At 42.5% G+C, this 21,613-nt stretch overlaps 1 protein-coding gene across 2 annotated transcripts in view; it reads left to right on the top strand.

The window, feature by feature from the left end:
- Window positions 1–21,613, top strand: part of SLC25A22 (solute carrier family 25 member 22) — a 133,602-nt gene that overhangs the window by 33,416 nt on the left and 78,573 nt on the right. The gene's annotated exons all lie outside the window — the stretch shown is intronic.

Here is a 21,613-nt window from a genome sequence, read left to right as displayed (position 1 = left end):
AAATCCAAATGGTTTCCAAGGTGAAGAAGGTTGAAGGATGTTACGAGGTGGCAATGTTTTAAAAGGTTATTTGCAAGGAAAAAATATAGGGCTTTTTTGGGGGGGGGGTTGGCAATATAAAAACATTACATTTTAATTCCCTTCTACTCAAGAAATACTAAGATTGTTGATAATCAAACTATATAAGCAAATGTCAACATTAAAAAAAATATTGAGACTAAACAGGGAGAAAAACCGTGTGCTGGACAGCTATTTCATTGTTAGACATCCAGTGTGCATATTTTTAGCCAGGCAAAGGCTCCTTGCGTGCAGGAAGATATCAAAATATTTTGATTTATATATAATGGGACTGGGATGTGTGTTCTATTTAGAACTTCACATCTTGACATGTGATTAATTACCTGATTTGCATACCAGGGAGTATTTCTACAGTTCTACTACATTTCTACAGTGATCCGTGAATTTTTAAAAAAATCCTCATGAAAATTCTCCACCATTTTAGTGTGAATTTATCAAAATTAACACATTTTTGTAGGCAGTTTTGACAAAGGTACAAATTTTTGCAAGCCATTTCTCATCTTTTCATGCCTTTTGCATGTTATTTTCACTCATGTATTCATTCACTTTCCCCTAATATATGCATTTTTGTAAATGTTTAGTTGGTGAACTGCATCCGAAAATTCTAATAAATGTGAATTTCAAAGGATGACTGTGTTTTGTATTGTTTCAGAAATTGCAGATTTGATAAATTCTGCTTGAAATATGAATGGAATAAAAATTCTCACCCATTCTGCCAGGAAGTAGGCAGTTAGAAAGGTCAACAAGGGGTTGCGTACAGGGGTGCCATTTGAGGTACCCATTTCAGGTTTTGGGGGAGGTGGAGATTTAGGAGGGCACAATTTGTTTCACAACCACATTCAAAGGCCCACTTTTGCATGCTTGGCCACCAAAAGCCTTTTTCCCCCTTGAGAGCCTGCATGACTCAGCCATTTATAGCCTAAAACCCTTAATTTGCCTGCCTGCCTTCTCCTTAGAATGTTTGCACTAATAGTATCTCCATGCTATCTGAAGAGGGAAGCTGCCTCTTCCCCTGTGTTTCAGGCGACATGTAATTATCTTTTAAGATAAAATAACAGGGCTTGAAAAATGTTACTATTTATTAATTTGCAAATCACCTTCCAAATATATGTCCCAAGGTCCTTTAAACAGCTAGAAAAAAATTAAAAACAGGACAAGAACCAAATACAGGTTTAAAAGCAATACAGAATAGGGTTGCCAGGTCAGAAGCTTCCCAAACCCTGAGATTACAGGGGCGGACCCTAATGATATAATGGGGGCAGGCCCTAGTGATGTAATTAAGCACTATACATTATGCATCAACTGCAGTTGCTTGGAGCATACTGTTATATTGATCAGGATGAGACAGAGGAGAAAATAGAGCTTCTTTATTTAATAATTCTCAAACAGTAAAACATCTGAGCTTGTTCTGTGCTAGGCCTAACCCAGCACACACGACACTGACTAACTCCAGTAAATAAATCAGTCTAGCTCTCCCTAGGGTGTGTAATACCCTCTAGAGAAAGCTAACTCTTTCTTTGCTGTGCATCTAACCTAAATACACATTTCACTACGTTTCCCTTTCTTTGAGTTCTAACTTATTTTGTGTGTTTTTTTATCAGCAAACATTGTGTAGAGTAACATTTATTCTCTATAATGTTCTGGTACAGTATTCGAATTACTCTTACTCTGGATGTCACTCTCTTTGGACTCTCAAGAGATAGGCTGTCTTTGGTAGGTGATGGTTGCTCACAAGAATTTGTTAGTTCCTTGTTCTCAGTCTTTTGAGATTGTTCTGGCAATAAATTCTGCTCTTCTGGTATTTCTGAATTCTCACTTTGTTGTGAAATTGGTTGTGGTTTGGGAACCAACTGTAGATGTCTCCTGTTCCTTTGGAATGTTCTGTTGTTGGTAGTGACAACATAAGATCTTGGAGTTTGACTTTGGCTCTGCACTGTTGCCGGTTCAGACCATCCTTTCTGGTCGTCCAGTTTGTCTTGTGATGGAGTGTGGAGGTTTGATTGCGGAAATGGCTTCTACTTTCTTAGGATCTGGACTTGCCCCATGCTCATTTATGCAGTGTTCAAGATATGTAAGGTTTTTCTGGCATAAGACTCAATTGCTGTTGAGTCTTAACCCTGCTGCCTCTACTGTTGCTAAGACTATGGCCAATCTTTCATCATGTTCTGCAATTGTGGCACCATAAACCAACACATTCTCCATGAACACTGAAACGCCTTCCAAGTGTTGTAACAGCTCTGACATTTTTCTCTGAAACAGATCGGATGTACTTGAAATTCCAAATGGCAATCTCTTGGAAGTATCTCCCAAACGGAGTGATGAATGTAGTCAATTTAGCAGTGTCAGCAGCTAGGCAGGTCTGCCAGAATCCACTTGCAGCATCAAGCAATTAAAATACACGGGCACTCGCTAGTTGTGGCAGGATATCATCCATGGTAGGAAGAATGTACATTTTCCACTTGACAGCTTTATTTAGCTGTTTTAGATCCACATATGTGCTTACTGTTCCATCCTTTTTTGGTACTGGAACTATTGGCACACACCAATCAGGTTCTGTGTAAGGTTCTATGACTCCACAGCGAACCATTCTATCCAGTTCTGTCTTTATTTTGGGTAGCAGCAGAACTGATATTGTTCTGGCAGTGTGAATAGCATAAGGTACAGCCCCTTCTTTGAGCCTTATCTGTACTGGTGGTGTCTTCAAAGTTCCAACTGTGTGAGGAATTTCTGTGGAAAGCTCATCTAAACATTGCACCAACCCCATCATAGTTGCAACATCTCGCCTTAGGAGGTTATTAGTCTTTGCACAGATCACATAGACCTTAAAGTCATAGTGATTGTCTCTATAGCAGGTTCTTGCTATAAAGTAGATTTAGATTCTGTCCTCCAGGACCAGTTAAAACTGCTGTTGTTTGCTGGAGACTAGGCAGGTTAGAAAAAGAATTGTAAATAGACTCAGAAATTATGCTGACATCTGCATCAGTGTCTATTTTAAACTTTATCGAGAGCCCACTGATTTGTAGTGATACATAGTGTACTTAGACTTTCAAAAAGCGTTTGACAAGGTACCTCACCAAAGACTTCTGAGGAAGCTTAGCAGTTACGGAATAAGAGGAGAGGTCCTCTTGTGGATAAGGAATTGGTTAAGAAGCAGAAAGCAGAGAGTAGGAATAAACGGACAGTTCTCCCAATGGAGGGCTGTAGAAAGTGGAGTCCCTCAAGGATCGGTATTGGGACCTGTACTTTTCAACTTGTTCATTAATGACCTAGAATTAGGAGTGAGCAGTGAAGTGGCCAAGTTTGCTGACGACACTAAATTGTTCAGGGTTGTTAAAACAAAAAGGGATTGTGAAGAGCTGCAAAAAGATCTCTCCAAACTGAGTGAATGGGCAGAAAAATGGCAAATGCAATTCAATATAAACAAGTGTAAAATTATGCATATTGGAGCAAAAAATCTTAATTTCACATATACGCTCATGGGGTCTGAACTGGCGGTGACTGACCAGGAGAGAGACCTCGGGGTTGTAGTGGACAGCACGATGAAAATGTCGACCCAGTGTGCGGCAGCTGTGAAAAAGGCAAATTCCATGCTAGCGATAATTAGGAAAGGTATTGAAAATAAAACAGCCGATATCATAATGCCGATGTATAAATCTATGGTGCGGCCGCATTTGGAATACTGTGTACAGTTCTGGTCGCCTCATCTCAAAAAGGATATTATAGAGTTGGAAAAGGTTCAGAAGAGGGCAACCAGAATGATCAAGGGGATGGAGCGACTCCCTTATGAGGAAAGGTTGCAGCATTTGGGGCTTTTTAGTTTAGAGAAAAGGCGGGTCAGAGGAGACATGATAGAAGTGTATAAAATTATGCATGGCATTGAGAAAGTGGATAGAGAAAAGTTCTTCTCCCTCTCTCATAATACTAGAACTCGTGGACATTCAAAGAAGCTGAATGTTGGAAGATTCAGGACTCAGCGCATAGTTAAACTATGGAATTTGCTCCCACAAGATGCAGTAATGGCCACCAGCTTGGACGGCTTTAAAAGAAGATTAGACAAATTCATGGAGGACAGGGCTATCAATGGCTACTAGCCATGATGCCTGTGCTCTGCCACCCTAGTCAGAGGCAGCATGCTTCTGAAAACCAGTTGCCGGAAGCCTCAGGAGGGGAGAGTGTTCTTGCACTCGGGTCCTGCTTGCGGGCTTCCCCCAGGCACCTGGTTGGCCACTGTGAGAACAGGATGCTGGACTAGATGGGCCACTGGCCTGATCCAGCAGGCTCTTCTTATGTTCTTATGTTCCTAAGGATCTGTGGAATTTTCCACCCGTGTGACTGGACCTGGAAAAAAATTGTTTTTGACTTTTCTGCTGCTCCACAGTTTCACTCACCATTCTAGTGTGGCACACAGCAGCAAAATGACTTATCTTCTTACATTTGTGGCATTCTGCAGCCTTTGCAGGACAGACGGCTCTTTGTTTATGCCCTTTCCCACATATTGTGCATCTAGAGGCTTTTATGTGAGCATTAGATGTTTGGCTGTACATTTGTTTCTGCTATTTTGGAGTTTGGGGTTTCCATTTCTGCAGGGGTTTCTTAGCTATTTCTTGCACCCCTTTTAAAGCACCCTGGTCTTGGACCTGGCCTTTTATAAGCTCTGAGTTTCTTATCTCCACAACTCTCTCCAAAGTGAGATTGGATTCCATCCGCAGCTTCTGGGACACGTCTTTATCCAAAAGTCTTGCTACCAATCAGTCTCTGAGCATTTCACTCCTGTTGTCTCCAAAAGCACATTCATCAGCTTTGTCATGCAGCCATCTTACGTAGGCCTCTGCAGATTCCCCTGGTTTCTGATGTCTCTGGTGAAAGCAGGCCCTCTCATGAATCAGATTTTTCTTTGGCACAAAATATTCATCAAATTTCCCTAGCATTAGGACATAGTCATCCTGGTCCTCTGCAGCAGCAAACTCAAATGATTTAAATATCTGCTCTGCTTGCTGACCCATGGCATAAATCAAGGACCATACCTGAATTTCTTCCTTCTCTTCATTCAGTTTTATAGCAATGTGGTATCTGGAAAACCTCTGCTTCCAATTTGGCCATGCTGCAGGCCTGGTGAAATCAAAGGCCTCTGGTCGAGGAAACTTTGCCATTGCTTTTCTTTTCTTTTTTTCTGTTGTCCCAGAAGCTCTGCTACCCTGGAGATACTATGAAGGTTTCTGATCTTCTGACACCATGTTATATTGATCAGGATGAGACCGAGGATAAAATAGAGCTTCTTTATTTAATAATTCTCAAACAGTAAAACATCCGAGCTTGTTCTGTGCCCGACCTCACCCAATACATGCAACACTAACTCCAGTAACTAAATCAGTCTAGCTCCCCCTAGGGTGTGTAATACCCTCTAGAGAAAGTTAACTCTTTCTTTGCTGTGCATCTAACCTAAATACACATTTCACTACACATCCCAATTGGAGGTCGGCCATTATCTAAGGTGCTATGGACTTTGAAGAAGCACAAGTACAGGGCGAAAGGGACAAACAAGCTAAGAGGAGGGCACATCAAGCAAATCCTCATCGTGACCATCTTCCAACTGGAAACCTATGTCCTCACTGTGGGAGGCTGTGTGGATCCAGAATTGGCCTCCGTAGTCACTTATGGACCCACTGTTAAAGACCTTACCCTGGAAGACAATCTTATTCAGCGACGAGTGATCGCCAAGGAATGAAATGAAATGACCACTCAAACAAACAAAAAAATCAGATTGGAAATTAAGATAGAAATCTTAGCTAAATGAGAGTGTTTCCAGGTCCAGCTGATGAAGTGACAGGTCATTCCTTCTCACCTTCTTAGAGAGCCTGGGTAAGGAACATTTAATTTAGCCTTGCTTCTGGCAAGAAGGGTTTAAGTGCCCTCAGACCAGTCTAGTCACCAGAAGGCCATTGTAGGAAGAAAGCCTAGTGTTGTGGAAATGTTAGATGGGAGAACTCAGGAGTAAAGATTGATGCCCTTCAAGGTTGCAATTCTAAACACACTTACTAAGGGATTAACCCCATAGAACTCAACAGGACTTGCTTCTGAGTCGTTAGGATTGTGCTGTTGGTAAAACTTGACTAGGGATCCTCTGCAATGATGTCCATATCAAAGCAGGTTTGGCAACCCCCTGCCTGGAATGCTCTGCCTGCCTTTTAACATGGCTGCTCCAAACTTCTTTGCAGACTTGACCCTTCACTGCAGAGAGGTTTGAGAAATGAGTAAGAGTTAAGAAGATTCTTTGCTCTTTCCTGCCTACTCTGTGGGCTGCTATAAACTCACTTTGACAGCCAACTCAATTCCATTGAGTAATAATTGACGGAGAGAAAACACATATGGTTTGGTCTACCTTCACAGGCAGTAGCTTGGGAACAACAGCAGTTGAAGCCACACTTCCCAGTTTTGGGTAAGAAACAAACCATCATGCAAATAACAAAGTGCATCATCAGTGGGTTTAAGGGGGTTGAGCTGACCACATGGAACCACTGTTGTTGCTTCTATGGATGTAAGCAGAGCTTGGAAGTAATTCGTTACAAGTTACTTGTATTTCATTACTTTTTTGAGGAATGAGTGGGTAATTCCTTTGTAATTCCTATTGTAATAGAACTAAGAGTAATTTTATTACTTTTGAGGAGCAATTGTAATGTTTCCAGCATTGTTTTGGGGCATTATTTAGGGGGGAAGCAGGGGAAGTCTTCTGCTCCTCTGATTTGTGGATGAAAATCATGTGCCTCAAACTGGGCTTCTGCACAGCATCACTCTTCCCTCATGCTCTGTGGGTAGGTAGGAGGTGACGAGGGAGGAGGTGGAAAGCGAGACGGGGTGGAGTGGAGAAAACAATTGTTTAAAAAAATGGATGGTGGTGGTGAAGAATGGAGTGGAGGGAAAAAGGAGCTGGAGGGCAAGAACATGGATAAAGGAGGAGGAGGAGGCAGCAGCAGAATGGAAATAAAGAACTGTGGGAGGTGAAAGATGACAGTGTGTGTGTGTGTGTGAATATTGTGTTTGCACATGGCACACAAAGTGGTCTCCACAACCTTCTCTGGCTACTGTGCTGCATTTGCAGTATTTTAACTTTTTTGCATCTCAGGGGAAAATGTTTGCTTGGGTGAGTGTCCCTTAGTTGGTGGCAGGGCAGGGTCTGGGAGGTGGTTAAGTGAGAGAGAGTATGCTTGCTGGCTGAGTGTGTGTGTGTGTGTGTGTGTGTGTGTGTGTAGGGGGAGGGTTGCACATGGTTTGACGTGCAAAGATCTGAGTAGTGGCCTCTGCCTTCCTCCCCCCCCTTACCAGCGGAGAGACCACCATTGCTATCTTATGGATGAAAAGAATTATGTGTGCTTATTTTTAATGTTGTTTTAGGCTGCTTGTGCAGCAGCCAAGGCCAGCACCTTGTAGGCATTTTTTAAAAGTAACTTAAATGTAATGGCAGTGATTACTTTTGAGAAAAGTAAAGTAATCAGTTACTTTCAGAGCAATTGTAATTGTAACAGTAATTACAACTTTTTTTGGCCATATAAATTGTAACTGTAATTTATTACTTTTTAAAAGTAATCTTCCAAGCTCCGGATATAAGGGAGTAAGGTCAGAGGTCAATGAAATGCAAATAGAAAAAGAAAAGACAGTGATTATTTTCTAAATGCAATACCATACCAACCACAACAAGATTCCTAACCAAAACTAAAAAAAATCCTGGCAGCCAGTCAATCAAAGTCACAGAAATCCCCATGCAGCACAACTTAACCCGGGGATTGCAGTTAGTGCAGAATGCTGTGGCACAATTGCTGACATGAGTGAGACCTTATCAGCACATAGTATCTCTGCTCTGAAATCTGCACTGGTTGCTGATTTGCTACTAGGCCAAGTTCAAGGTGGGCTTTCCATGTTACGACTGCTCTTATAAGAAATCCATCCTTCAGTGTGGCAGTACCTACAGTTGAGATTTCCCTGGTTATTTACATTAGGAAGGTTCTTCAATGTACTCTTTTCAGCACCTGCTAAAACATTTTTGTTTAGGCAAGCCTACCCAGGCATATAGAAGCTATTGTGTTTTTTATCTGTTTTTAACTTACTGTTGGTTTTATTATTTTGAATGTTTTTAAATACCTGTTTTTAACTGTTTTTGCCAATAATTTTATTGTTTAATAAACCACTTTGAGGTTTTTTATAACAAAGTGGTATATAAATGTTATAAATAAAATACATAAATAAATTTCAGAGTCACTGTGGCCATTGGGTCTTTTTCTCCTTTCAGGCACAAAGGAATCTGCTTTATACCGAGTCAGGCCATTTGATACCATCTAGCTCAGTACTGATGATATGGACTAGCATTGGCTCTCCAAGATTCCAGGCAATAGTATCTTCCAGAGATTGAATTTTGGACCTTTGCATGCGAAGCATGTGCCCTACCACTAAGTTACAGCCCTATTTTAAAAAGTATCTTTTAAAATTGTTCCTTTCAATTCACTAATGAATGCAGAGCATAGTAGGGCACATCCATACCATGCATTTAAAGCACATTCAACTTACATTTGAAGCACATGAATCCCAACACAGAATTATGGGAACTGTAGTTTGTTAAGGGTGGTGGGAGTTTCAGTTGGTGCAGCTTGAGGACGTTGACAAGGTGCTTGGACAGGTTCGTGGAACCACTTCTGTGCTGGATCCTTGCCCTTCTTGGCTAATAAAAGCTAGCACGGATGGAATAGCCAGCTGGGCCAGGGAAGTGATTAATGCCTCTCTGCGAGAGGGGGTGGTCCCTGCTGCCTGAAAGAGGCAGTAGTGAGACCACTCCTGAAGAGGCCCTCCCTGGACCCAGAAAAATCTTAATAACTATACGCCGGTAGCAAATGTTCCATTCCTGAGCAAGGTCCTTGAACGAGTGGTTGCGGTCCAGCTCCAGACACTCTTGAATGAGACCGATTATCTGGATCCATTTCAGTTGGGTTTCAGGCCTGGTTTTGGCACAGAAACAGCCTTGGTCGCCCTGTATGATGACCTTTGTCGGGAGAGAGACAGGGGAGTGTGACTGTGCTGATTCTCCTTGATCTCTCAGCGGCTTTCGATACCATCGACCATGGTATCCTTCTGGGGAGACTAGCTGAGTTGGGAGTGGGAGGTACTGCATTGCAGTGGTTCCACTCCTACTTGGCAGGTCGCCTCCAGAATGTGGTGCTTGGGGAACATTGCTTGGCACCCTGGACTCTCCAGTATGGGGTTCCGCGGGGTCAGTTATGTCCCCCATGCTGTTCAACATCTACATGAAACCATTGGGTTCGGTCATCCGGAACTTTGGAGTGCGTTGCCATCAGTATGCTGATGACACGCAGCTCAATTTCTCCTTTTCATCCTCTTCAGGTGAGGCTGTCAATGTGCTGAACCGGTGCCTGGCTGCGACAATCGACTGGATGAGAGCTAATAAACTGAGGCTCAATCCAGACAAGACTGAGATGCTGCTAGTGGGTGATTCTTGTGACCGGATGGTGGATGTCCAACCTGTCCCGGATGGGGTTGCACTCCCCCTGAAAGAGCAGGTTCATAGCTTGGGGGTTCTCCCAGAATCATCTCTGTCACTTGAGGCTCAGGTAGCCTTGGTGGCACGGAGTGCCTTCTACCAACTTCGGTTGGTGGCTCAACTACACCCCTATCTGGACAGGGATAACCTGGCTTCAGTTGTCCATGCCCTGGTAACCTCCAAATTAGATTACTGCAATGCACTCTACGTGGGGCTGCCTTTGAAGATGGTTCGGAAACTGCAGCTCTTGTGCAAAATGCAGCGGCCAGATTGGTAACAGGGACCAGACGGTTCGAACATATAAAACCGAGTCTGGCTCGCTTGCACTGGCTGCCTGTATGTTTCCGAGCTCTATTCAAGGTGCTGGTTTTGACCTATAAAGCCTTACATGGCTTGGGACCACAATACCTGATGGAACGCCTCTCCCGATACAAACCCACCCATACACTACGTTCAAGATCAAAGGCCCACCTCTGGGTGTCTACTCCAAGGGAAGCTCGGAGGGTGGCAACAAGGGAGAGGGCCTTCTCAGTGGTGGCCCCCAAATTATGGAATGATTTTCTTGATGAGGTGCACCTGGCGCCAACACTGTTATCTTTTCAGCGCCAGGTCAAGACTTTCCTCTTCTCCCAGGCATTTTAGCATGTGTTTTATACTGTTTAAATTTTTTAATTGCGGTTTAAATTGTTTTTGTAAGATCCGTTTTAAATTGTATTTGTTTTAATGTTTTTAGTTACTGTAAACTGCTCAGAGAGCTTTGGCTATGGGGCGGTATACAAGTATAATAAAATAAATAAATAAAATAAATAAATAACTTTGAGGGGGAAAGTACATATCCCAGGATTCTTTGGGGGAAGTCATGTGCTTTGAATGTGAGTTGGATGTGCTTTAAATGTATTATGTGGGTCTGCATTACTTCACAAAGTTTGCCTGCATATAAATCATTTTAATACAAATTTAAAATGGAAATAAGCTACAAAGTTTACTGGGTGATCATGGGCTACGCATCTCTCAGCCTAATCTTCCCCTCAGGGTAAAAATGACAGAGGGGGGCCATGACCATCCCAAGGAAGAAGGGCACACTTAAAAAGTGGAGGAAATAATAATTTGTAAATAATTTACAACCATAGTGTCAAATCGGATACATATCAAGACATAGCATGAAGAAATATTCATATAAGTATGAATGTCAAATATGTTTATTATTTACACAACCTGTAAAGATATTTATAGTGCAATGCTATGCATGTTTACTCAGAAGCAAGTCCCAGTGTATTCAATGGGGCTTACTCAAACAGGAAAGCATGCACTGGACTGCAATTCACTGATAAGGAACTTCCCACACACGATCCAAAATTCAGAATCATGCCACTTTGAGATGTTTTGCAACTGTTTTATACTTGTTCTATGGTTATTGGATTTTAAATGGCTTTACTTCTTGCTATGAGCGGCCTTGGTTTCTAACCCTACCTCACAGGGTTGGAAGAAATATTCCATATACACACACATTGGAGATGTAAAAATATATACACCCCATATAACAGTTTATTGGCCTGTTGGCCATTGCAGAGCTTTTCTTTTTAAAAAAGCATTAGTTTCCTGCCAAACAAAAGCAGTGACACCCAAGTAAGCCCTGCTTAACTGCTTTTTTTTTTTAAGGATTGGAGGGGGAGAGAAAGATTTACAACACAATCCTTTGCTATGTTTACTCAAACATTCCACTGATTTTCAGCACAATCCTAACCATGTCTACTCAAAAGTAAATCCTACTGAATTCAATTGGGTTAACTCCAGGTATGTGAAATTAGCATTGCAGCTTTACTCCCAGAAAAGCTTCATATTGGGAAGGTTTTCAAAACAGGTTATGAATAAGACAAAGTGCCCTCTTCAACAGTCCAGTAAAATTTAAACTTGTTTGACTCCTTAATAGAAAAGTATAACACTGCAGCATGTACACTTTTTAAAACTTCTGTTCAAAAATTAATTGAAAGATAAAATGTATAATATGCCCTTATTTGCAATTTAAAAAACCTGCATGCACATTTTTATTATAACTAAAATTGTTTATTGTGTGTGCCCGCCAAGATCCTGCTGTGATCTTCTGTTGTAGTACAATCCTATGGATGTTTACTCAGAAGCAAGTCCCAATCCTGTACAGAGAAAGTATATTTACTGAATTCCTGATGTGAGACAAGCAGAAAAAGGAAACTGTTCTCAGAACTTGAAATGGGGTATAGGTATTGCCTGGGGGTGTCAACAAATCTTGTCAATCACAACCCTGACTTCACTTATTGGCTAAAAACATGAAAGGGCAAGGATTAGAGCAGCTGGTACTAACAGAAGTTGGGGGGGGGCTGACATCTTGGTTTATATCATTTGAACCAGACACCTAGAAACTGATTTTTTTTAAAAAATGAAAGCTAAGAGTCTGGAGATTAAAGTGACTCACCCGGAGAGGACCTCCAGAAACTGGAGTCCCTGAGTGAAAATGTGAGACCTGGCAATCTTAATACAGAATGAATACCCAGGCAGAGACCTTTTCATCTAGCTGTAAAAGCTTGTCGAAACAAATGTTGAAAACATCCAAAAGTGGGCCTTTGAACCTTGTTGTGAATCAAGTTATGCCCCCCTAAATCCCCCAAAACCTGAAATAGCACTCCATTAGGCACCCCCCTATGTACATTGGTGTATAGTTTAGTCTTAATCTGCTAAAACAGGGAGTAGACAGCTGTACTGCACTGGAGAGGCAGACCAAAATATAGGCTTAACTACCCTGCTGCCAGGCCCCCGCATCTTCCTGCTCCTATCTCAGGCTACCACAAACTTCTGCTGCATGTGCCACTTTTGTCTGTCTAAAATAGAGGTTCCCAAACTATGGTCCATGGACAAACAGTGGTCTGCAAGCTTCATTCAGGTCAGACGATCTGCAGCATGTCTGTAAAAATAGAATCAACAATCATACAGCATCTAGCACAGTGTATTACAATTGCTACAACATGCAGAAAAATCATTAAGTGGTCTATCAAGACTATAGGGATAGAATCAGTTGGTCGGTTCTGGTTCAAAAACATTCTGTCGACTTAACAGGCTGGCATTGACCTGAGTTCATTCTGTATCTGTTAGCCGCTGCTTTTTACTTTTTCTTGCAAAAAAAATTTATTTATTTATTAAATTTATATCCTGCCCTTCTTCCCAGTAGGAGCCCAATCAATAAATCAATTAATTGATAAATAAATCAATTAATCAATCAATTATATCAATTACTATTGATAATTTTAAAGGAAATATTAATAATTTTGAAGGGAAATATCAATAAAATTCTCATTCTTAGTATTGATATTTTAGAGGGTGATTTAAAAAAAACCACCAGTTTTTGAAAATAGCCATGGAAAGCAGCTACATAAAAATTCACACAACGATAGAGTATAAGCAGATAAATGGAAAATTCCGTACCAGATCTGAAATGGGCAGAATTCTAATAGGTCTCAGTAATTTTCAAGTGGTCTTGGGGGGGAGGGGGTTGGGAGCCACTGATCTAGAGCAGCCTTTGCCAAGCTGGTGCCCTCTGGATATTTGGACTATGACTCTCACCAGCCACAGCCAGCATGGCATATGCTAGTATGGTGTATGGGCTGGAGCTGATGAGAGTTGTAGTCCAGAACATTTGAAGAGCATCAGGTTGACGAAGGCTGCTCTAGATACTACTCTTGTCTCCTCCCTATAAATTAAGCCTAAAAACGAATCAGTTGAATGTGTACAGGTAGCTACTGAATATCGCCAAGTCTTATCGTTGTGGTGGTGGGTATCCAGACCAAACTTGTCTAAAGCCTTTCTCTCTTTTTGGCTTTGTTCTCTCAGACTGGGCTTCCAGAAGTTTAGGTACTTCAGTTTGCTTTCTACAGTACCTGGTTCCCCAAGTTGCCAGGGTTTTGAGTGTTTTCTGAATGTAATGAGTTCATTTTTGCCCCTTGATATATTAGCAGAGCTCTGGTTTCATTTGTTGTTGTTATATTCCTTCAAGTCATTTACGACTTATGGCGACCCTATGAATCAGCGACCTCCAAGAGCATCTCTCATGAACCACCCTGTTCAGATCTTGTAAGTTCAGGTCTGTGGCTTCCTTGATGGAATCAATCCATCTCTTGTTTGGTCTTCCTCTTTTTCTTCTCCCTTCTGTTTTTCCCAGCATTATTGTCTTTTCTAGTAAATCATGTCTTCTCATTATGTGTCCAAAGTATGATAACCTCCATCTCAGCATTTTAGCTTCTAGTGATAGTCCTGGTTTAATGTGTTCTAACACCCAATTATTTGTCTTTTTCGCAGTCCATGTTATGCGCAAAGCTCTGCTCCAGTACCACATTTCAAATGAGCTGATTTTTCTCTTATCTGCTTTTTTCACTGTCCAACTTTCACATCCACACATAGAGATCAGGAATGCCATAGGCTGAATGATCCTGACTTTAGCGTTCAGTGATACATCTATACATTTGAGGACCTTTTCTAGTTCTCTCATAGCTGCCCTCCCCAGGCCTAGCCTTCTTCTGATTTCTTGACTAATGTCTCCATTTTGGTTAAAGACAATAATTATGGAAAGATAACTCCTTAAGAATTTCATTTGTTCTGGTGGCCAAAAGCAAACCTTTTGACTATCATTGAGCAGACTGACTGGTAATTTAGAAGTGAAAAATGTGACGGCAGAAACCCATTTATTTATGAGAAACATTCTGTTCTGTTCAACAGCTGATAGGATTGCAGACCAAATGTTTTAAAAGCCCCTATGCATGCCTCAGAGTGCATGTGGCCAGTGAAGATACTGGTTGCTTAGCAGCCGGAGAAACAGATTTATCTGGCTAGCTGGTTAGAAGGAAACTTGCTAATTGTTATGCAGAGAACAAACAACAGCAGGATTAGGATTTGACAGTACAGTGTCGTTGCCCAGTTATGGGTTCCAGGGAGTGAAAAAATCCTATGTAGACAGCATATCCATCCAGCAGAATAATTTAAACACATTTCAGTACATAGGGTGGGGCGGTAGCCCTCCAGACATTGTTGGACTCCAACTCCCATCAGCCCCAGTCAGCATCGCCAGTAGTCAGAGAGGATGGGAGCTGTAGTCCCATTGGGATGGCCAAAGGTTCCCACCCCTGCATTAGGAAGGACTTCCTAGATATGCGAGCTCTTTGACAATGGGACAGACTGCCATGGAAAGTGGTGGATTCTCCTTCATTAGGTGGCCATCCATCTTAAAAACCTCTGTTGCTATAGTAGTGGATTTCTTGCATCAGCAGGGGATTGGATTATATGACTCTTGAGGCCATTGGGTGAAGCTTCTGCATGATGGCTTTTAAAACTTGTTTCATTGACAAATACGTTATCAGAGGGATTCTAGTGAAGAATTTGGTTCACATGTGCATGTAGTTCTCTTGATATCTCCTTCCTTGGTTCCATAAGACTTGAAGAATTATTGCTGAATGGATGACCTGACACCATTGGCAAATATGGTTGGGGTGATTTGACATTAATACGGAAGCTCTGTCTTTGGTGTTTTATCTGTGGTGGAACATCTACGCATTGTTGGTCTTATCATGTGGTGACAACTTATTTGTAAATTGGCCTAAAGCTGGTATCTTCTCCGCGTCCCCCACTTCTTTCTGGGTATGCAAGCTTTCACACTCCATGAACTCTTCTTATCTATGTCCAGGGCTTAATTGATTGCAAAAAAAAAAGCCAAAATGTTTCTAGTTAGTGCAATCATAGCAAAAATTATGGAAAATGTGAAGGTATTTTCTGTTAAAAGAGTATATGGGCAGGGTTTTGAGTAGTCTGGCAGTTTTAATACTTGGGATAGAACCCTGGACCTGGCTTTCTGTGTCCTTTCTCACCCCAATCATTGCCAAATGATGCACAATTCTAAGCACATAGTTGGCCTGTTTTTGTTTGTACTCTAAGCTTATGCTTCTTCATCTGGTTGATAAAGGTCTATGTAGTAGTGACTAGCTGAGCTGCGCAGGTTTCCCAGTGCTGCATGTCGCTGTTGCTTTCCAAGAGGAGGAGGGGCGAGGTAGCAGAGAGCTCAGCACAGTGTGGGCACAGCTGCAAAGGTGTGTTGGACTCAGATGAGTTGGTGGGCCAAACTCCCACCCAGCCAGGTGCTCAGCAACTCTGCACTTACATATACTCAAAACTATTATTTTATAGATGCAGTGGTTAATTTCCAAACTACAGCTAGTATCTCGTGTGCTATCGTGCCACATCCTGCCTTCTCCTGCATCACAGCTCTCCTCTTCCTCAGCTCAAAAATCTTTAACTCCATGCACAAGCAACCTGCAAACTTTACACTACTGTGCTCCGAATCATCTCTCTTCATGGTCCTTGACACCTGTGCTACTATTTAAAGGGACTTTTGGAAGAGGCTAATGCTAAGTTGGTCCTTTTGCCCTACTGAGGTCATTTGCTGAACTGCTCCCTTGTCCTGACTGTGATTCAGTAACTTGTGTGGTGAGTGGAGGGGTGCTGTGGACCATACTGGAGATTCCAGAGGGCCTGAACTAGGAAGATAATGTCAGATCTGTAGGTAAGGTGCTGCTTTCTCTTGTCTGAATGTTTCAACCCCATACAGGGTTGGGGACTGTGACTCAGCATCCCTACTGATCTTTTGGGCAGTTGCTTCTCAGTTGTTCTATAGACTATAGCACCAAGTAGCCCTTGGTATAACATATTCCCTCTTTTAGGGACTTTGCTCCATTATCTGATTTTGAATAGGAGACAGCCAGGACCAAAATATTTCCTGCTTTATGCTTCTTAAAGCTATATTCTGGACAAAGATGTCACACTTATAACCTGCGAACAGCATTATATAAGCAGCATTGTATATGCAGCATTATATAAAAAGAGTACTGAAGTACTGGGTACTTGGGACTAACAAGCAACAATTCTACAAAGTAGGTGATTTGTTTGGGGTGGGTAAATAGTATAGTATTGTTTGAGCATCAGTTATACAGTCCTTGGATAGAGTTTCCTGCCTGTGATCCAGATCAGTCACTTCTCCAAAGATTACAGCAATAGACAGAAAGATACAAAGAACACTGGCACACTGACAAAATCATATATTCACCATTGCTCCAAATAGTCAGCAGACTCCCTGGGGAAAGTTCCTTTGAATGTTTGTGTACTTTCTTTTCTGCATTGTAAGGGCAAGATGCAATGGTTTCTAATCTGGATCTCTTCTCCTACTCCCTGTAATTATACGCCGCACCTATAGTTATGATGTCCTCTTTGTAGACCCAGTGACAGGCAACCTGTACCCTCTGGTCCTAATTAGGCCTGGCAGGGATCCTAATTAAGCCCACAAGGCTGTTGTCTCCAGGCTACACTTACCTATCAAACACCTGACATCATATGTGATCGCAGATGTGAGACAGGTAAAAGTGTAGCTTAGATAGTCCAAATTAGGGAGTTCCACATCAGGAACTCCCTGGTGCAGTCAGTGGAGCTCCTCTCAGTGCTGAGCAGCATATGGGTGCTGAGAACGCAGCCTTTTGGCACTGTCAGAGACCTTAGATCAGCTGATTGATGCCCAGAGTGCATCAAAGGAACCTCATCAGTAGTGATAAGAGCACCTCTGAAGGCTCAGCACTGATCAGGTGATGGGTGCTGTGAGGGAGCCCTTTGAAGACCATCTGCAGGCACTGCAGTTGTTTTGAAGGAGCTTCTTTGAAGATTGCTGCGAGCACCAATCAGCTGATTCACACTGACAGCACATGTTCAAAGGGGCTCATTCTTGGCTCTGATCAGCAGATGTTACCTGATGTCATAATGATGCCCAATCAATATGTCAAAGTTGGCCCATGGGGGGAGGGGGAAGCAACAGGCAAGCAGAGGGCCTGCTGTTCAACATTCCAGAAAAAGTATGTATAAAATGCTCCAGAGGGATGTGCCCCAGAATCTCAGTGTATCTCTGTGACCATGGTGGAAGTGGGGCAAACATTGCATCTGCTGAAACCAGGAAAAACCCGTTGTAGGTTTTGTCAAAACGATCCCACCTCTTGCTTCTGTAATTTCCTGAGCACACCAGTGAAGCCACCTTAACTGGCACATTTGTCATGGAAGGAGTAGAGCTGAAATTATTAAAGTTTTTTTTTTGCGGATCCTGTTATGTTTCTGACCAATATATTTTTGCAGCATATGTAGCATCTGGGGTTTATCTCTTTTCCCTTCATTTCCAGATTGTTTCTGTACTTGAATGTGGGAGTGGGGGTGGAGGCTGCAGTTTTTCCTTTGCATGATCTATATTTCAGAGGCTGGTCTGGCATAGGCAGTGGATTAGTAACTTGTTTTTCATTTTGATCGCTGCTCTCTAGACTTGTATTCTTGATGCTTGTTTAAGATGTAGCCTTATTTATCTGAACTTTTGGTTGAAATCAATTCCATTTTTCCTCCAGTTTATTCCTTTTCCTTTTACTGTGTGTGTGTGTGTGTGTGTGTGTGTGTGTGAGAGAGAGAGAGAGAGAGAGAGAGAGAGAGAGAGAGAGACTGACTGAGGGTGGTAGTGGTGGAGAGGTTTGATTTGGATTTCACTCCATTTCCTTGTGGTGTCTGCCCTCTGTGTTCTTGTTGCTGCATTTTTGTGATCCATAGTGGCAAAAGTAAATCTAAATTCCACAGGTGGCAGTTGAGTTCTAGATGTGGGGAAGCTACTTTTCTCCATTTGGCATGATTTTGTTGGAAAAGTCCGCCCAAGAACTACACTGCAGTAGGTCACATTCAGCCTCAAATGCCCTTGTCAACAGAAACCAGTTCCTCAGCTGGCTGATAAAGAGAGCGAGTCTTACTTTTAAGTAAGCTATCCACAAGATTGCGCTGGATGTCCACTGCTGCAGCCTCTGGATAGAAATTCACTAATAGGCAAAAAACCTTGCAGTTTAAGAACGTACCTATAGCCCATAGATATTTCTATCCAACTTTAAAAAGCAGGGCAATTGGGTAGCTATAGGGAATGCACCAGGGGAAAAGGAGACATGACCTCCTCTCTGAGATATTGGACTGCCCTACAAATTTGTCAAAATGCAAACACCATTTGGGTTGGTCTTTCACAGTCCAATCCACTTGCTGTGTAGCTTGCAAGAATTTGGTAACATGTGCCTCTGAGCATATGGTGAGTGGTGGCAACACCTGCTATCTCCAAAGATGGAGAATTATATTTTTGTATGTTGGTTGGTTCTTCTTACTTTGCTTCTTTCCTGTGTTAGTAATGTTTCTACAGAGAATCTAAACTAGAAAATTTTATTTCCCTCATTATTCATCCTAGAAATCTGTGTCAAATTTATTTTCATTAATTTCAAAGCCTTTTTATTGGTCAATGTCATATGATGGTGAAGACAGCCTTTTGTGTTTCAAATTGGAGGTTATGTTCTATTTCTATTTCGGGTGCATTAACAGTTGAATCTGAAACTGCAGGTTGATGTAAAATCAGACTGATTACAATATGTTGCTACTTCAGCAGTGACTCTAGCTGTTGAAAAAAAGAGGATGCATGTTTTCAGCCTGCTATGTTTAAACCACTTTATTTAAGGCAAGGTGGGCACAGTCAATTAAAAACATAGAGCACACCTAGAATTTTGCTAGAATATATGTCACCTCCCACTGTTTTATCTTGTGCAAATTGTGACACTCCTGAGGTCCACTGGAGACTATTCTGCAGAGGTCAGTGCCATTATTCCACAATTATGTTTGGAGTTTTTTTAGTGTAAATTTTGCAAAGTGTTGCTGTACTTCACGTATTCATAGAAATAAAAGCAAAAGAAAATGATTTTCTATAGGAAACTTCACTAAAATTGCCAAGTAAATCAGACTTATTTAAAGTGACCATCTGAACTATATCAACTGTCTTAATAATGTTTCTTCCTCCCTGCTAAAACAAGATCAGTGCAACACATGTCTTCTTTCTATTATTTGGGCTGATTGCAGGTGTTGCCACCATTCCCCATATGCTCAGAGGCACATCTTACCAAATTCTTCCAAGCTACACAGGAAGTGGATTGGACTGTGAAAGACCAACCCAAACTGTGTTTGCATTTTCACAAATTGGTAGGGCAGTCCAATATCTCAGAGAGGAGGTCAGGTCTCCTGCTGTCCTGGTGCATTCACTATAGCTGCCCAATTTCCCTGCTTTTTAAAGTTGGATAGAAATATCTATGGGCTATAGGTAAGTTCTTAAACCGCAAGGTTTTTTTTGCCTATTAGTGAATTTCCCTGCTTTTTCATCTGGGAGGTAAGAAATGGGATCCTGTGCAAGTTTGCTGAGAATGGATTGATTATTTGCATATTTATTGATTTCAGTGGGATTTACTCCCCTGCAATCATGCTTAGGATCGATGAAACTGACCACAGGGGATGGGGAATGGAGGAGGAGGAGGAGGGAGGGGAGGAAAGGCAGAGGGGAGGACTGGGATGGGAGCAGACAGGAGAGGGAGGGGAGAAGGACAGATTTGATCATTTGCATGTTTATTGAGTTCAGTGTGATTTACTCCTGTGCAATCATGCTTAGGATTGGTGAAACTGACCACAGGGGATGGGGAAGGGAGGAGGAGGAGGAGGGAGGGGAGGAAAGGCAGCGGGGAGGACTGGGATGGGAGCAGACAGGAGGGGGAGGGGAGAAGGACAGATTTGATAATTTGCATGTTTATTGAGTTCAGTGTGATTTACTCCTGTGCAATCATGCTTAGGATAGGTAAAACTGACGGGGGGGAGTGAAGGAGGGCTGAAGTGGGCAGGGGAGGAGGAAGAATGAAGAGGGGAGGGGAGGAGGAAGGGAGAGGAAAGGGGAAGGAGGGGAAAGGCAGGTCTGATCATTTGCATGATTGAGTTCAATCGGATTTACTCCTATGCAATCATGGTTAGGATAGGTAAAACTGACCATGGGGGAGGAGGAAGGGGGAGCAAGGGAAAGGAGCGTGTTGGAGGGGGGCAAAGGAAGGGGGAAGGGAGGGCAGGTTTGATCATTTGCGTGCTTATAGAGTTTAATGGTATTTACTTCCGTGCAGTCATGCTTAAGATAGGTAAAACTGACCATGGGGAGGGGGTGGAGGGGGAAGGGGAAGGAGGGGATTGTAAGGGGATGGGGATGGGGAGGGAGGGGCAAAGGAAGGGGGAGGGAAGGGGCAAAAGAGAGGGGATAGGAGGGAGCAGAAGGAAGGGTGGCTTTGGTCATTTGCATACTTTTTGAGTTCAGTGAGATTTATTTCTGTGCAATCATGTTTGAAAATGGGAATGGACTGCCTTTAATTCGACCGGACGTATGGCGACCCTTTGGGTAGGGTTTTCATGGTAAATGGTATTCAGAGGTGGTTTTACCATTGCCTTTCTCTGAGGCTGAGAGGCAGTGACTGGCCCAAGGTCACCCAGTGAGCTTCATGGCTGTGTGGGTATTCAAACCCTGGTCTCCCAGGTCGTAGTCCAACACTGACCTGGGGGAGGGGCAGGGGGGAGGTGAAGAGATTGGGTGGGTGGGCACTGGGCAGAAGGGAAGCCCCTTTCCTTTCCAAAAGGACAACATTGTGAACAGTATTATTGCTTTTCGGTGTTTCCCCACCATTTTATTCTACAGAAGGCACATGTATCCTCCCACCCAAATTTAAAATGAAGCTGTCCCTGGCCACATCCACACCAGGCCTCTATTACACTTTGGACAGTCATGGCTTCTCTCAAAGAATCCTGGGAAGTGTAGTTAGTGAAGGGTGCTGAGTGTTGCTAGGAGATGCCCTGTTCTCCTCACAGACCTTCAATCAGAGTGGCTGACTGTTAAATCATTCTCTCAGAGGAATAGGAGTCTCCTCTCAGCACCCTTCACAAACTGTACTTCCCAGGATTCTTTGAGGGAAGCCATGACTGTCTCAAGTGAAATCAAAGTCTGGTGTGGGTGTGGCCCCCTGATTAGCCAAGCCCAGCAGCTGTGAGTCTTTTAGAACTCTGACAGTTGGTTCTTACTGAGCATGC

Source organism: Rhineura floridana, chromosome 2, assembly GCF_030035675.1.
Source record: "Rhineura floridana isolate rRhiFlo1 chromosome 2, rRhiFlo1.hap2, whole genome shotgun sequence".
In the NCBI taxonomy this organism is placed as follows: domain Eukaryota; kingdom Metazoa; phylum Chordata; class Lepidosauria; order Squamata; family Rhineuridae; genus Rhineura; species Rhineura floridana.
The sequence above is the reverse complement of the archived record's forward strand: the minus strand, read 5'-3'. Positions and strand labels throughout refer to the sequence as shown.